Below are 18279 nucleotides of genomic sequence, written 5' to 3' on the forward strand. Positions count from 1 at the left end.
GGAGAGGGCCCACATCTTCCCTAGTCTTTCTTTTCTCACTGACGTACTTAAAGAAGGGTTTTTTATTTGTCTTAATGTCCCTGGCCAGATTTAGTTCTATCTGGGCTTTAGCTTGTCTGACTCGATCCCTGGCTGCTCGAACAATTCCTCTGTATTCCTCCCAGGCTACCCACCCCTGTTTCCACTCCCTATAGACCTTCTTTTTCCTTTTGATCATGTCCAGGAGCTCCTTGTTCATCCATGCAGGCCTTCCTCTTTGTAGGGATGCATTGCTCCTGAGCTTGGAGGAGGTGATCCTTGAATATTAACCAACTGTCTTGGGCCCTTCTTCCCTCCAGCTTTTCATCCCATGGCACCATACGAAGCAGATTCTTCAAGAGGCCAAAGTCAGCTCTCCCAAAGTCCAGGGTGGTCAGTTTGCTGTGCACTCTCCTCACTGCCTCGAGGATCTTGAACTCGACCATTTCATGGTCACTACATCCCAGGCTACCCTTGAGTTTGACACTGTCTACCAGCCCCTCCTTGTTGGTGAGAACAAGGTCCAGCATAGCTCCTCTCCTCGTTGGCTCCTCAACCACTTGGAGAAGGAAGTTGTTGTCAATGCAATCCAAGAACCTCCTGGATTGCCTATGCCTGGCTGTGTTACCCTTCCAAGAGATGTTGGGGTGTTTGAAGTCATCCATGAGGACCAGGGTCTGTGAACGTGATGCTGCCCCTATGTGTCTATAGAGGGCTTCATCTGCTTGGTCTTCTTGGTCATGTGGCCTGTAGCAGACTCCCACTGTAATGTCCCCTGCTCCTGTTTTCCTTTTAATCTTGACCCATAGGCTGTCAGTCAGCTCTTTATCCATCCCTAGGCTGAGCTCCATGCATTCCAGCTGCTCGCCTACATATAAGACAACACCACCTCCTCGCAACATCTCCTCCCCTTCCCACTCACAATTGTGATTTCAAAATTATTTCATCACCTGGGCTTTTTTTTTTATTGTACAGGAATGAGGCTAGGCAGCCAAAGATAAGCTCAACTACATTTATGCATTCAAATCTGCATTTTACAGGAGCTTCTGCTTGTTTGGTATTGTTACCGTTCCTCAGTTCCTATTCTTCCTAAAATATCCCTTAGTGTCTGCTGCCTGTCCCCTTGAGGTCTGGAAGTGGTCAGGGGAAAGTGATTCTTTCCTATGAGATTCTTGTTGCAGAATTGGGGAATATAATTCACCAAAGTCTTGAAAAACTAGGAGTGTCATATTTGGGAAGTTGAGTGGTGATTCCATTACTTGAAGGAGGCAAGGCTGAGAGTTTCATTTTACTGAATTTACTTATCTATAGGCATGCACTTCTTAAGAGCTTGGAAAAGCTGTGCATTACCGTTTATGCAGAGGCTGTTCTTTGCCAGAATTTGAATTATTCAAGGTGATTTCAAGGCACGTGCACACACAGATTCTCACACACAATGAAGGAAATAATGCAAGCAGCCGAACAAGGACCTTAAACGTGTGAACTTTTCTGTACACTTTTAATCAACCGGCGCTTTCTAAAGCCAGAGGAACATTAAATAAGAAATCTATCTTTTATAATCAGGAAAAGAATTCTGCATCAGACATGAAGATTTTCCTGTTTGAATGATGAAAAAACAATAATTTTGGAGATAATCTATCAGAAGAAAATGCAAAAATTCATCACACAAACTATTCTGAATAGGGAATATGACCAATTATAGTTTCAAAGCAAGCATTTCCTGTAAGTTTTATAAACATCTTGAATTTTAAGCTACCAGTTGCTGGGATAGTATATCATCCATTAAGAAATAAATAATGGCTACAGCATCCCCTACACAGGATTTTACATCATGGACAAAATATTTTGAGTTTATCATCTGTCTGTATTTTACTGATGTAAAATAGACAGCATTTACCTCTTGCCAAGCATACAGCTTGGTCAACACCTCTCCTCTGACACCTAGAAAATGTGCATTTCCCACTCTTACTGCCTCAGGTCACACTGTGAGAAGTTGTAAATCACATCATAAACCTTACTGATCATGAGGGTCATACAACCATACTAATAGAAAAGCTGAAAATACACTTTCTGCTGATACTGGTGTTGACTGTAGTATTTTCTTAACCTGAGAAACCTCATGCACTTTCAAGAGATCTGAAGCTGTACGTACTGCAGACCTTTGAAGACTCATGGCCATTGATCACCTCCCTGAAGGGCTCCGAGTCCCTGCGTTCAAAGGCCACTCCTGCTGGAAGTGCCTACGATCAAGCATACAGGCCACACTGCAGTGCCATGTGGCTATATTTAGGCTACCTTGGAAGCTGAAATTGGCATTGCATCATCAGCATAGACCCTTTCTCAGGTTAATTTAATTGGCTGATGTTATTGCATTGCTTTTAGATAGCTCAGTGACTCCATTTCAATCCAGTCCGGTTACCTCTAAGCACTGTCCAGTTGTGCTGTAGCTCCACGAAGACATAAACCGTGACAAACCCAACACATGCCTAGAAACATCTAACTGGGGAGATGCAGTGTTCAGCAGACATTATGCCACAGATTGCTAAGAAAACCCACAAAGAGTGAGTCCCTGTTTTGGCATTTCTCAATGGCCAGATCACCAGAAATGCAAGGCAGAGCCTGACAGAGACAGTAAAATATCTGGAGTCTTTACTTATCACCCTAGAAAGAGAGATGTCCTGCCTTGGAGATGTCCTGATGGGTGGTGGCTCTCAGTGGGATTTGTTCAGGCAAATTAATGATAAACTGATAAACTTTAAATGGCAGTTTAAAGGAGGAAACATAAGGCTGAAACCAAAGCCCAGTGGAAGTGAATAGGTAGAGAGTGAAAGAGCAACCACTGGACATATGGAGGAAAAGCACTGGCCTTAGTTTCTATATTGCTTGCATTTGCACTGGAAAATGACTCCCAGCACTTTCAGGACAAGATGGCATGAGCACCGTCCAGGCCCAGCAGCAGGAGCCTGGCAGGTCAGAAGCACCACAAGCTTTCTGAGTATGCGTCAGCCAGGAAAGCTGCACAGTCTTTGCCACATTTGGAGACACCCCTCAACACCTCTCCCAAAGCTTACCAAATATTGGAGGATGATCTTTTGGTGGTGGGGAGAGAGGTCTTGCTTGTTTTGTTTGGTTGTTTCGGTTTTATAAGCAAGCCTTTGGCCAACCTCTGAGTTCATCCCACTCGAAGAATTTAACTTCTTTCTCTCTAACATAAGTAGGACCAAGGCAATTACCTTTGTTTCTTTAACCAACATGGTCATTATGACAACTCATGGTATCTCAATATTTACTTGTGGGAGAGCTCTGTCAATTGCATATGTCTGGGCACCATAGGTACCAGGGGCTCCCAGTAGGCTAGAACCTTCAGGGGCTCCCCATGTCGGGGGCACCAAGGCAGGGTCTGGCAGCCAGGGCCCATCCCAACCAGCAGCAGGGCAACTGGGGGGCACCGGGGCAGCCCTGGGCATTGGGCACCTCCCTGGGGATGGGGACAAGAATGGGCTAGGGCTGGGCTGGGATGTGGACCTGCAGGTGGGCCTCGCTCAGCAGGGCCAATGGCCGGGCAGGGCTGTGTGGAGCTGGAAACCAGCCCTGCTGCAGCATCACTTGGGCAGGGGCTGATGGCCATGGGGGGCTGATGTGGGGTCCTGGGCCCTGGGCAGGTGGGGGGAGCCCCGGGGAGGCTGGGCAGGGATGGGCAAGCCTGGTGGTTCCCTCAGGGCCCTGACAACATGGGATATTATTTATGTAGCTTTAGGCTGAAGATTAGCCAGTAAAGCATAATCTGGCTTTCTCCACAGATGAGCGTTTGTTGCTTTGATGCTAACTGACGTGAAGCAGTATCTCCAAATAAGATTTGTTGGTGAACATTCAGGCTGTTTTGAAGAGTGCTGGTACTGACTAAGGCTGATTAAATGTTTTCTCTTTTGCACAGATTTCCTTCCTCTCTGACTACTGGGCTGATGACAGGGCCAGCTCTAGGCACAAGAACAGTGTTTCTAGTGTCTCATGTATCTGAGGCAGCAGATTGCTACAACCAGCAAAACACATGGCTTTGTAGGCTGGCTGTTGAGCCTGAGGATCTTCCTACATATAGGAAAGCAGCTATTGCTGGGGAAGGGTGGGTGGGAAGGCAGGGGAGATCTTCCTAAGAGCAGCACTCCTAAGACCTCCAGGAATATCCTTTCCCTGACAGCACAGCCGCAAAGCCCAGCTTGCCATGGCTTTCCCTCTTTGCTCCCCAACCACAATCATAGAATGGTTTGGGTTGGAAGGAACCTTTGAAAATCATCTAGTCCAACCTCTCTGCCATGGGCAGGGACATCTTTCACTAAATCAGATTGCTGAAAGTCCTGTCTAAGGTGACCTTGAACACTTCCAGTGATGGGTCCCTGTGGGTAGTAAGTGCCACCTGGCACAGATTCAGTTCTGGCTATGGCTTGGTCTCTTCAGGACCGCAAAGTTTACTTTTTAACTGTTTCCTGGTGAAGTGTGAAGGTGTTGGAATTGCTGCAGACTTAAGTTCTCCTACAGATTATGAAAATGTCCACCTTAGTAAGTAGCACCATGCAACAGCAGTGCAGCTATAGAGAGAAACAGATGTTGCTGAGCACCTATACGTGTTCGGGGATTTTATTTCAAACTAACTATAGGCTGGTACCAGGGACTGAATGCTCATTTGAGGCTGACACACATTAAGCTCACTCCCGGAGCCCACCTTTTAGTGAGTTTTATCTGAAAGGAACCCATTCTGTGTACTGTAACATAGTGCAGTAATATGAATCAGTGAGCTGTAAGTGGGGACATGCTTCAAAAGGTGACTCTTGATCCAAAGAAAAATGCTAACGGAGATGTAGCCCTAAAGGTAATCCATTAGCAGTGACTATTTTTTTTCCAAAAAAACCCCAACAACATTACAGTAGTAGACCAAAGAGAAAATTTCCTGACACCCTCCTCCTGCCCTTATTCAGTTCTAGCTCAAATCCCCCTATCTCAAATGTGATATTGTACGGCATTAAATTGAGTGCACTTGGCTAGGGGATGGACTGAAGTCTGAGGATTATTAATACCCAAGGTAGTAATTTGCAAGGTGCTATTCTCCCCAAACAAGGCCAACTCAACATTGGTCACCTAAATTAATTTTGCAGAGACAATGTTCTCCAAGATAGAAATAATTTCTAGTCGTTTGGTTTCCACTTGGAGAATAAAGGGAAATTTAAACCACGAAAATATGTTCTGAAAACCATGATAAGCAATTGCATTTTGGTAGCCTAAATGCTTCCTGCAGTTGGGTAATGTTACTCTTTTCTTCATCAGTAGTTTGCAAAAGCTCTCTTAGCCTGAACTCCAACCATTGGAGTGCTTCTAAACCTCTGAGACTTTTTACCCTGTAGGATTTTGTTGTAGAGTACGAAGACAAAACAGTACTATTCTTTCTTAAAAGAAGGCATTTTACTGAAACCGTGAAAATCTACTTTTTCAGATAAATGGCTCCATTTTACTGTGTATGTGAAAAAAGTAAAAATCAATATTCTGCATTTATTTTTATCTTTTTTTATTTATATATGTGGAAACCTGTTGAGATTACTTGTTGTTCAGCAGCAGTGTAAACTTAGCAATCACTATTGTCTGAATTCCAGTTTGGTATTACTCTTCCATTACCTTCCCACGTCCCATGTAAAATGAATTAATAGTGAAGCAAGAGGCAGAGTAAAATGAGAATTCTTAAACTGCCTTAATCATAATAAGAAATGAAAACAATTCGCTATGCCAAGTGGAGCTAGACAATCGCATAAATTGTTCTGCATCTTAGCAGTTAAAGAAAACAAATGTCAAAAATAGAGTTCTAAGAGTATTTTAAAAGAATTTTGAATATTTTAATGTTTTTAATTAATGCATTCACTGGTACATTTATATACCCACTGTGGCAGGGAGGAAAGCTAAACCAAAAAGCTCAGTCAGAAATTCATGCAATGAAAAGCATTAGAAAGAAAGTGTGTGTCAAATATTTCATAGACACTTAAAAAATGCTATTTTTATCCTAAACAGAGGACAGCTGCAGCATTCCTCAGATAAATAATGTCTTGAAGTATATTACCTTGGGGTTAAAATGTGTTTTCAGTGAAGAGTTTTGCCTTTTATCTAATTGAATTCATACCTTTATACTGTTTGTAGTGTCTACATACCAATATATTTTCCTCAGTTTGTCCTTATGTAATATTTAAATCATTTGATTATATGATATTGAAATATCAAGTAATACAAGATTTTCACAATGTATGCAGCTTGAATATAATAACTATTTCCTTGTTTGTGGTCCATTATTAAGAAGTCCAAATGTGGAGCAAGTTGGCTCCATCACAAGACAGAAAATTATTCAGCTGGGTAGATTCTGAAGAAACTACTGAGTTTGGATTCTCATAGAAGGAGTAAGAAGAAAATAGACAGGAAAATCAAAGAAACACTGATGTCTTAAGGAACTTTAATGCTAATTTTGCATTCATTTTTTCAGCCAGATGCCTATTTGGTCTTGAACATATCCTCTGTCCTCATGTCCTTTGAAATCATGTTCAGAAGCATGAAATCTAATAGAGTGATGCTGTCAAGCAAGGGAGGCAGTGTCTCCTCATGTGCAGTAACATAGTTTACATGCAGCCCAAAGGAGGAAGATATTCTCCCATTCCTCAGTGACATCTTTATTCTGGAGTTAAAAGGTGAAGAAGTCTAGTCAACTTTTGAAACCTGCTGAACCACTCAATTCACTCTCCTTCTCAGCCTAACTTGATTTCCTTTTAAGACTGATGGAATTTCAGAGCATTGGGGGTGGTTTGTTTGTTTGTTTGCTTTTTTCCCGAAATAAATGAAACTGTAAAGCTGTGGGGAGATTTTGTCAGATAGGTGTGTCACCTCATGATTCTGCCAAACGCTAGAGCTGCAGAATAACGTAGATCAATACCAGTACAGAAATCAGAAGTGGAGGAGGACAGCATGTTTTCAGTTTGGTTTAGTTTGTTACACTCATTTTACATTAAAGCCACCAAATTAGAAACAAAGCAAGTGGCTATTTTAAGAATCTTTCCTGATTGCTAAAGACCCTGGTGAATTTTACAAAAATAAAAAAAGTTGTCCACATATAAGTACCCAACTTTTTAGATACTTTTGCCAAAGTGCAACATAGCAGTGCACCATGATAGTCTTCCACACACCTCTCTCTTTCTGAGGTTCCCAGGAAAGTTCCCAGATACACAGTTTCACAGCAGTGTGCAACTACCTGCACAAAATTAGGCAGCTGTTAATTAATGTGGGATTGCCTTTTTCCCGGAAGGTTACCAGGAATTTCCTAACAGGACGAACTCAAGTCGAAGCAGCACAGAAAAGCAACTGAGATCAGCTGAGGGCATCAAGAAACAAATTTGCTGATTGAGACTGCTTGTGCTGCAACAGAGACAAACTTACTTTGTTTCCTGCAGAAACATAAGATTACCATCACACAGCCAGAAAACACAAGGCTGTGTTGACAATCTGCCTTATTTCTCTTCAGTGTAACCTGCTGCACATTATCCTTTGTAAATTAAAATGACCTGAACCAGAGTCCCTAAACACTTTTATCAGAGAGGGCAGGAGATTAGAGGTTAAGATAGTTCCAGCAGTGTTAGTTCTCATTCAGATGCTCAGAACAAATTTTTAATCCACTCCCATTTTTCCTAGAGAGAGATAGGTTATCGCATGTAAGAGCTTTTCCCCTGATTCTTATGCCCATTAAGTAACAACCCAGTGTTCCCCATTCAAAATTTTGCATGGCAGTGCACAAACTCCAAAGAGTCTACACCCTAATCAAGAGGACACAGGAGATTATTTTCAGATTAGTACCTCAAAAGAATATTCAGAACTAACCAGAACTTGTGTCTTTTCAAAGTCCTTGGCCAAAAGAGATAGTTTCTATATATTTTACACAGATATGAAAAGGAAAGGGAGTTCTAGTATGAGAAGAGAGTCTGCTGAGAGGAAGGGACAGGTTGTTCTCAGCAGGCTTGAATATGAACAAACTCACAGGCAAGCTTTGAACCTTACCTCGTAATTGGTGTTGATACAAGAAGAGTGACTGTGTGCAAGTAGGGAAGATGATGCCCCTATCCCTAAGGCACGCACTTCAAACCTGATTGAGAGAAATTTTTCCCTTGGTACAATCATTTCTACTTTAGTGAAACTCCAGCATAACGAGCATTTTATATGCACTGCAGTGGGACTGGAATACTAATTTCTAAATGGAAAATGATAAACATCTTCCTATATTTAGGCTTGTGGCTGTGAAAGAGAAGGCAGGCATGGCTGGAACTCCAAATAGAAATGTCTCTGCAGAGATGAAGATATTCAATATCCAGTAAAGACGCAAGTTCTTTATGATAAATAAATCCAAACCAATATTTTTTTTCTGGTACTGGAATATTCATTCACAAAAAGAACCTTTAAAATTCATCACTTTTGATTTTGCTTTTGGATATTTAAAAAAATTATTATATCCCAAAAGGCAGAACATATTTGAATAATAAATTCCTTAATATAACTATATAATTATGTATAAATGCTTGCCTATCACAACAGTGTGCTTGAACTATTGCATCTTTAAAATTATCTTAGCTATCCCCATATGCCAAACTTGAAGTGAGATTAATATAAGCAAGTGTCTCATTAATTCCCTTCCTGCATTGGGAAAATGAGCCACGAACAAATTTCAGAAGGTATGAGGGTTAATTTGGATACGCAGCCAAAGTGTTGGTGTTTGCCTGATTTATCTCTTGAATCTGAACCATAAGGCTCATAAGCCTGAAACTTTGCCTAATTTAGCAAAGTTTTCCTGATTTCTTAGCTCGCATAGAAATGAATGAGACATCCCTGTGCGCCAGCCCCTGTTCATGACATCCCTGTGCCCCAGCCAGGGGATGTACAGGCCTTGCAAGACCGGATTTTTTGTCTAAGATGTTTTCATCAGCAAAAGAAGTCACTTTCTACCATGCCAGTGTTCAGGACAGAAAATCACATTTTTATTGGACATCTTTTTATTTTTGGAGCGGTTGCATCATGAATAACATCTCTTCTGCTTGACTATTTTGAAAGCTGCAATCTAGAGGTGCATAAGGAAGACGAACTGCTAACCTCACCTTTTGCATATTGTACAATGACTGTTCCCCATTGTCTCAAAAAGTCTCAAAAATCTCGCACACCTCAGGTTATTGATAGACATAAGTTTCTCTTCCTTCTCTCACCAACATAGGCATGAGACGTATTGGTCATTTTATCACGGACATGCTGTCCTTGCTGTCGTCTAGTTCGAGGGATCACAAGAGGGGTGGGCAGGGTGCAGCAGGAACCGATCCCTTCAGCTTAAGGAGGAAAATTATGACTTTTAGGTTTGGTCCTGATAGAGAGAAGGGACACCCTCCTTCTGGGATGTGTGCTAGAGGAAGGGATGACAGCACCAGTAGGAAGCAGTGTAAGCAAAAGGACGAAGGCAGTCCTGTCTCTGGTGAATTGTGCAACGCAGCTACAGCATACTGGAGGCTATTGACAACACACAGTTCAGGGGCTGGCTGTGGTTTAACCAGACTTGTCTGAACCGCCCTCGGTGTTCCTGCAAGAATGATAACTTTTCTCCGTGTTTGTTTCCAGAGACATTCGAGGCTGTTGCCATTATAATGTGCAAGTATGATCCTACCAGACAGTGAAATACACTAATAAAGCCACCACCGACAATTTAAAGACACCCAAGTTTTATCAGGTGCAGTAAAAAGAAATCTGTCTGCCTAAGTCTGTCGGGGTTTATGTTAGTGCTAAAATAGATTGGAAACTTATAGACTATTAGAGAAAATAGGATTGTTTTCAAGATACTACTTTTTCCTCAGAAGGAGCTCTTCACCATATAGCCACATCCACTGGTGCAGGACACCTGGGAAGCAGTTACTTTTGATGGATTTACCTGAACTTTATAAAAATGATAACAGTTTCTCACTGAAAGAGCTTTACATCTGTCATTGACTTCTGCACTAGCAGCACTCTGCACCCTCACCTCTGTTCTAGGCTTGATAACTTTTCTAAACATGATGCAAAAGGTATTTGACAGAAACCACTACTTTTATTTAAAACCAATAGCAATCCATCCACTTCACGTCCATAGATACAAGGACTGTTAGCACCTAAGTGACAGAGTAAATAAAATCACCCGGTAAAATTCAGTCTTAAATGGATGGTAATTATTCAAGACGTCCCAAGGCACTTTGTGGGCAATAAGCAAAAAAGAAAAATATCCTTGCTTCTTAATGCATATATTGAAATTCCAGTATCTTGCCTTAAAACAAATAATCTAACCAACCAACCAGAGAACAAGCCTGCTGAAAAGCACACACATATTCCTTTGCTTTCCTACCAGGTTGACAGTAAGTCTTAAATGAAGAAGGTTAATCTTTTTTGAGGGAAACAGTGTTTTCTTGCCAGTTTATACATATGAGCTAGAACATGAATGAACATACACTTTTCAGCTCCTTTATGAATTAGGTAGAAAGAAAAGACAGATTGCACATATGTCCTTCCTTAAGAAAAGATTATTTTTACATGAATTTGTTCATGGCTCAAGCCATTTCTCTCACATCTTCAGCTAAACAGTCCTGTTGTCTCTTCATTCCTTTTGCAAATTAGACTGTCACTAGGTCATGCCTTGCTGTTTAGTTATTTTTAGCCTTCTCATTACACCTGGATATGTTTGCAGTTAAAGTGCTGCCATCTGGAGTTGTTAATGGCATGCTGGTGGAAGTGTAATCACTGCATGACTTTGTTCTGCACTTCCCCAGGGTGCAGAAAAATGTGATACACATTTAATTTATGTTAGTTTGTGCTTACAGATGCTCATCATCAAATGTGATAATATATACAATTTGGTGCTCTCCTCCAATATCTCGCCATCAAAAATTACCTTTGACGTATCAACAGTTGCTACCATCACCAAAATACACCTGTAGACACTAAAAATAGCTTTAAGTGAAATCTGTTTATTTTTTTCTAGGAATTACAAATTTACAAGCCTTTGAAATCAAGATGCAATTATATTCGTCTTAGTAGGAAGTTCCTGTAAAGTTGGTATTGCCACTAAGCATGATTTTGGGCTTCCAATTTATCTCTGCTTTTCACTCGCTTTAAGCTGCAGAAAGGAGATTTTAGCTGCATTATCTGATTTGTCTCTGCTGTGTGATAGCAGAGAATGAATTATTATTGTCTTAGCTACAGCAATTTATAAACCCAGACCCTAAATTCTGCCTTCCAGCCAGGGGCTGTTTAGGCTTTGCAAAGGAAATTATAATGTAGGTGCTTTGCTGTTTGTGTTTCGTTTGTTGTTGATTTGGAGGTGTTTTTTTTCTTTTAACAGCAGTATTCTACCAGGGAATCAAAATCATGCTCATATTCAAAACAAATGGAGTCTTTTTCCACTTAAGCAAGTTATTCTGACTCAAAGGAGACTTGGTCTCTTGACTGGGGAAAAAAAAAAAAGGAAACAAGAAGAGCTTCGAGATGCATGTAACTGCATAATGCATAGAAGAAACAACATATTCAGCATGTAGCCTGTTGTACAGAAGACCTATATTTTAAGGTGTTTAGCAAATCTATCAGTCACAACTCTCATCATTGCTCAGATGTATTCTGCCTAAGTTTCTCACTTTGGGGAAAAATCACGCAGATGCTTGGTTTCATCCCACAGACTGTACTTGGCTAAAACATGTACCCCTAGCCTGGGCTCCATCATCACAAGTTCTTTTCTTGCTCATTAAGCACCTCAAAATGCTAGTCAAGCCATAGAGAAGACTTGCTCATTCTCAGTTACTGGGGAGGTCTGGAGTGACTTTTCTCTCCTGATTAGAGTCTCGTCAAGAGCCCAGAGACAGTAGGATTTGCTTAAGTGTAAATAAATATCTGGTATGGAAATAAGTATCTGTTACGGGGAAAGCTGGTGTTTTACAGAACAGAAGGAACCTTCACATTCCAGATAGGGAGTAGGAGGTTATCTGAGCCGCAGCATTCACACAGATCCTCCTCATCCTCTCCCACATTAGTGTTGCCCAAGGAGGAGGCACTCGCCAGCCCTCCTGGCACAACAGTACCCCTGATGGGGCTCAGCCCTCCCTTTCAATGCCACAGAGACATCCAGCTCTCAACTGAAGTTCAGTCTCTATGCTTAGGAGGCAATGCCACCTGTGGATTTACCAGTCCTGTCTTTCTCCCCACCCTGCTCACAATTTGAAAAACGCTGTGCTGGAAAGGCAACAGCGAAGAGAAATCCCAGTGTTTCATTCTCAAGGGGAACCATAGAAAGCCGGGCTGAAATTAGACAGTTTTGAAAAGCAGGGCATGTTGTTAGGCAGCCAAGCCGGAAAATTTTGGCCCCTGACTTTTATACTAAATGCACATGTTTGACAAATGACAATTTGAGAATTCTACTTCATATATAACTACACGTTTGGGTCATACCTCCTTCGAAAATTCAGACCTCACTTAAATTTCTAAATATCAGCCAACCTGAGGAACTGATAGTGGACATGTATGGATGAAGGGGTATGTAATTTTTCCTAGATACTCTGTCAATGTAGTTGCAAATTTCCATAATGTGGTAGAGAAAAAAGCCTAGCATTTGTCACAGTCACACAAAAAGAATTTGGAAAGCTGTCTTTGCAGTATTTTTCCTAAATGAACTTTTACTATCTTTCAACACACCCCCCCCCCCGTTAAAAAGCATGATGATAGTTTAAAAGAGGTAACCCTGAGCTATATTTTCAATATTTGCTCAAATGCTTTAATGATTTGTTTCTAGCTCTATGTTCCTTACATATTCTTTTTTTGGTCTCAAATTGCACCCTATATACAAGCAAAAAGAGAATACACTTGTACAAATAGAAAAAAAATTACTTTTCCGGAGCAGAGATTGCTTCATTCAGACTGGTGGGAGGAAAAAGGCTATTCTACAGATGTTATTGGCCATTGAGATGAAGGTGTTGGAAATACAAGTGAAAATGCAAATGTTAATGATAATATTCTGCCAAGAGATGAACAAGGGAACTATATTTATATTAGAGGATATGTACATGAGGAGAATGCTGGACGTGTAGAGAGAGCCTCTATATTTGGTTCAGTGTTTACATACTCTATGAAAGCAAAAAAGTAGCAGAGAAACAGGGAGGCTGTTCCCATTACTACAGGAGCAAGTTCTAAAGTAATGGAAAGAAACATCTTTGGCTGAACTTCTTTTTCCACATTTGCAAAACACGCACCTGTAATTCTACTATCTTTGGATTGCAGCTGCTGTGCTTTGCACTCTCGGCTTAGCCAAAAGAAAGAAATGAAATGCTTCTTTCTGGGAAAGATGCAGGTACAGCATCTTAACAGGATATGATAGGATAAGAAGGCTGCGTTACAAGACCAGTGGCAAAATTTGGCTTTATAATTTCGATATGAAAAATTCTACGTTGTTTTTACTGTATTCTGAGGTTTGTATTCTTAAAGGAGGGAAACATAGTTTCCTTTCTGGTCACGATTTCGGGCCAGCTGTAAAGTTGGTCATAGGTGAATAGCCAGTGAGATTACTGTCCAGTGCGATCATATCGTTCAGGTGATTGTGCAGGCAGTGTGACCACTATGGTCTTATTCAAGATACTTAAATGGAAGTTTTTTTTTCATCAAAGTGCAAGAACACAATGTAATACTCCGATTTCCTACTATCATTGCTTCAAATAACGGGGAAAAGTTTTTATATGCCAGGTGGAACCAATGACCTCATGAGAACTATTTACTAATATAAGAAGCCATCTGAGGATAGAATATTTATAATAATTTGGAACTTAATTAGATATCTGGCAGTGCTTAAGCAACTAATTTTTTTATTTTTTTTTTTTAAAAAAAAAAAGAAGCCAGATTGGCTAGGGTCACCTCTCCAATGAAATGAGAAAAGTAGTAGCAATGTTTTCTTTAATGAGTATTCAAAACTAAAGTCTTTAAGAATCATTTAACTTTTTAAAAGAATGTTTTGACAGAGAAAAGGATTTCTTTTTGGGTTAATTTACATCAAAACTTCAACTATGGTTGAATCCTAAAGGAAATATACAAATGTCTCACAAAACAGACCGCATAAAAGAAAAAGCTAAAATTATCAAAAGTACTTTTGAAGCTTCCCCTACAAAATCCGAAGGCAGTGGGAACACAGCTGTGTGTACATTACCATGTAGCACATCCAGGAGACGAAAATGCTGTTAAACTTCTGGATCACAACAGCCTGGGCCATTCTCTTCCTCCAGTGGAAAGACTAATATATCTAATATATCTCAGGGTACTGGGTGCAGGTACCCAGCGCTGGCAGGGGTGGCCCCCGGGAGGAGAGGCCAGGGCTGCTCTGTGCCAGACACAGCGAGTTCCAGCTGACTCCAGTAGACCCACCACAGGGCACAGATGAGCCGCCCAGCCAAGCTGGTGGCACCTCTGGGAAAAAGCCTTTAAGACAGGGCAAAATGCCACACGGCAGCGTGAGGAAAATCAGCGAGGGAAACAGCCCTGCAGACACCAAGGTTATGGACTAACCACAACCCCATTCCCCAGCCCTCTGCACCGCTCGCAGTGGGAAGAGGAGGTGGGTAGAGGAGTCGGGAATGAAGGAGTGCAGCTGAGCCTGGAAACGGGTGGGGAGGGGACAGGCGTTATTTTAATTCTTGTATTAGTTTCTCACTACCCAAATCAATTTTAATTGCTAATAAATCAAATTAATTTTCCTCAAGTCAAGTCTGTTTTGGCCATGATGGTAACCAGTAAGCAACCTCCCTGCCTTTACGTCCACCCATGAGTTTTTCATCTCATTTTCTCCCCCTGTCCTGTTAAGCAGAGGTAGTGAGCGAGCAGCTGGGTGGGCACGCAGCTGCTGGCCAAGGCATTATAACCCGCCACACTCTGAGAACAGCTCTTGCTGCCACCTCCCGGCTTCCATCCCATCGCACCACAGGAATGTCTTACCCTGTTAATGCAGGTCAAGGTAACAGCAAGCAGCATAAGCCATTCCTACGGCTGGACACCTCTGAGGAAAGAAAATTGCACTTTATTATCAAGAAGCAGCTGCTTTTTAGTTCTGCACCATGAGTACTACTGACGAGATGAACTTTTTGAAACCACACAGAGATCAGTACAGCAGGAGGTTAAGATTCAATGCTTGTTGTAACAATGTTAGTGGGATACAGAAAAACTCCTGTAATATGATAGAAGCAGCTTTTTCTACAAATAACTATAATTTGAAACTCTCTAAAGCACCAAATGGGGAAGATGAAGTCTTCTACTTGCAGATACAAGCTAACCTTAGTAAACAGATGAAAGGATACAGTTTAATTTGGCTCTAAGATGTGTGTATGTGCTACTACTACATAGTATTAAATTAAAAATAAAAATACTTCAAAAACCTTTCTAACCCACAATCCTTCTGAGTGACTTTACATACCCTGGGGGAGCCCTAAGCTTTAACAACAAAAAAGCACATCCAAACTGATTGAAACATGACCAGAAACTGCACAAGGTCAGCAAGGCAAGGTGGAAGGGACAGCTCTCTTAATTATTGGGAAACAAAACGTATTTTCTTAAAGAGAGGTTCTGTTTATATCTAGGTTATTTTATCCCAGTCCTTTCACCCTTCTTCACCTGAAACCGTGTTTTTACTTCTCTTTTTCAGTTTGTTTAATCCAATTCCATCTTGAAACAATTTCTGTTTATCGCTGACGCATACAATTTGCTACATAGTCTCCCCTTATTTGAACACAAACGCTCCACTTCAATGGGTTGTCTACCCATTTCCAAGTCTACTTGTCAACTTCATGGTACGTGACCTCACATTTTTGAAGGAACTAGTCTTAAACCACCGAGAGGTATCAATCTATAGCATTCCTTCAGTATATTTCATCCCACTGTGAGATGCCCTCTTAGCCTCAATTTATCTATGCTGTCTAATATACTACAGCCTGTAGCTAGCTCTGTCTAATCTGTCTTCATAACTCATATCCTCACAGTCCCAAGCACTTACACGGTTCTTCGCTGCAGCCTCTTCAATCTTGACGGCGGGTTTTGCAATATGGGAAAGGAATTGCTCACAGCATTTAGAAGCTGGGTAAAGCTCAAATTACATGATTATAGGTTTTCTCATAAATTAGAGAGTCATTGGAAATAGTTTGAATGACTCCTTTTTACATACTTTTACAGAATTTAATAATGATACACCTATCAGAGTTCAGTTGATAGTATCTTTTGAACATTTTAAAGGAAAGTAAGGAACTTAAAATTATTGCAGACAACAATTTCTTCAGTAAGCACCATCAATTTTTCAAGAGGATTTGAGTCTATATGGCATAAATTTGGGAATTTGCACCAAAAAGTCTTGCAGAATATATTGTCATGGTTTGGCCTCAGCCTCAAACCATGCAGCCACTCGCTCCACTCCCACAGCCATGGAAAAAATTGACAGAAAAAGGCAAAACTCGTGGGTTAAAATAGTGTAATTTAACAAAACAGCAAAAGGGAAGGTGAAAACAAAACAGTATCACCGATAAAGGGATATAAAGATGCGATTACAGTACCGCCGCACAGCGCACAGACCATACCCACACCACCGCAGCCCACCCCCGAGGGGCAACTGCTCTCCTCGCCTGGGCTCGCGCCTCTGATAGCCCGGGCATGGGTCACGTGGGATGGAATACCCGCCCCCTGCCGGCTCCTGGGGGAAATCAACCCCATCCCTGCCGGAACCAGGACATATATCCATATTCAATGTCAGTATGAAACTTTTAGAAAATGGGTTCATTTAGATTTCCAAGGACAGGAATGTCAGTCTTCCCACACCATTATAACCATTGCAGTATTTCATACAAGCATATACTTCTAAGAACAGACCTGGAAAAGTGCCCTTTTTGTTTGTGGGGATTAAACAGTGCTGAAAGTTACACTCTTCATCTGACTGGGCAGCAAAGCACTGAACCGATACTGATATGACATTCACCACGTGGGGGGGATCCAGTGAAGCGGAATCCCAGACCCACGTGCTGACTGCTCTAAAGGAATCCAATACCACTTGCTTTAAAGTCATTAAAAGAAACACCTGCTCTTCCAGACTGGACTTGGAAGATTTCTGGAGACTGGGAAGTCTGAGCTAGGGGTAATTCTTGCATTCTTCAACTAGTAGCTCATTTGCATTGACAGAGAATCATATTTCAGTCCTATTACCACACAAACCAGACTCTCCCATCTTTACATTTGTTTCACCAAATAAGTGCTTCTACTTAGGTGGAAAAAAACTCCAGCACCATCCCCTTGTAATACCTATTTCCAGCGTTACTTTCAGCCATTTTTGCACATACAATTACACACACACAGAGTGCACAATCACTTTTCAAAGATTTTAGTGCAAGAAAATAATGTGGAATAACAAAGCAAATCAGAAGATGTCAAACTGCATTTTATAGGTCACAAAAATATTTTGGGGTAAAAAAATCTGCTCTCGTCCTCCTTTGGCACTTTGGAGCTTGTTACACTGAGACAGAAAAAAGACTGAGAATTTCTGCAAAATACAGTAACTGCAAAGCAAGTTTACAAAAGTGCATCATTGAAATAAAATATTTTTAATATTTAATCATATTTCATCACTACTGAAGTATTTCTTTTCTAGAAGGTCCCAGAAGAATGGGATCTGAACTGATTCCTTGACTGGATTCCCAGAAAAGATGAAAGCCAAACCAGAAAGTGAACGGAGGAAAATAAGAAATGGTAAGAAATGGAGTGAGGAAGATTTTGAATCTCAGTTGCACGCCTAAAACTGATGTTACGTGAGGCACCACTGGACAGCCCAACATACCACAGAAATCTTAACATGTATTTCAGAGTGGGTTATTATTCCTGCAGAACAGAATGCTCTCTTGTCTGTGCTTCACAGGCTTGTGGATGATTGTTTCAGTGACAATGAAATTGCATGTAATCTCTTCTGATTACACCAAAAATTGCTAGGATTTGCAAAGAACATATTTGAATTCATACATCCAAAAAGTAAATCAAGCTTATAATTTAGGCACCATAACTTTTGCCCATCTGACATCAGAGCATTCTGACTGAAAGGTTTTGGGAGGCTATTTTTGGATACATCGATAAGGGACAGTTTCCTAAGGAACTGTGATATTTATGTGGAGGAAGAAAATCGGTTCTGCCTGCTTAGGA

The sequence above is a fragment of the Charadrius vociferus genome, unplaced genomic scaffold (assembly GCF_000708025.1).
Source record: "Charadrius vociferus isolate BGI_N301 unplaced genomic scaffold, ASM70802v2 scaffold169, whole genome shotgun sequence".
In the NCBI taxonomy this organism is placed as follows: domain Eukaryota; kingdom Metazoa; phylum Chordata; class Aves; order Charadriiformes; family Charadriidae; genus Charadrius; species Charadrius vociferus.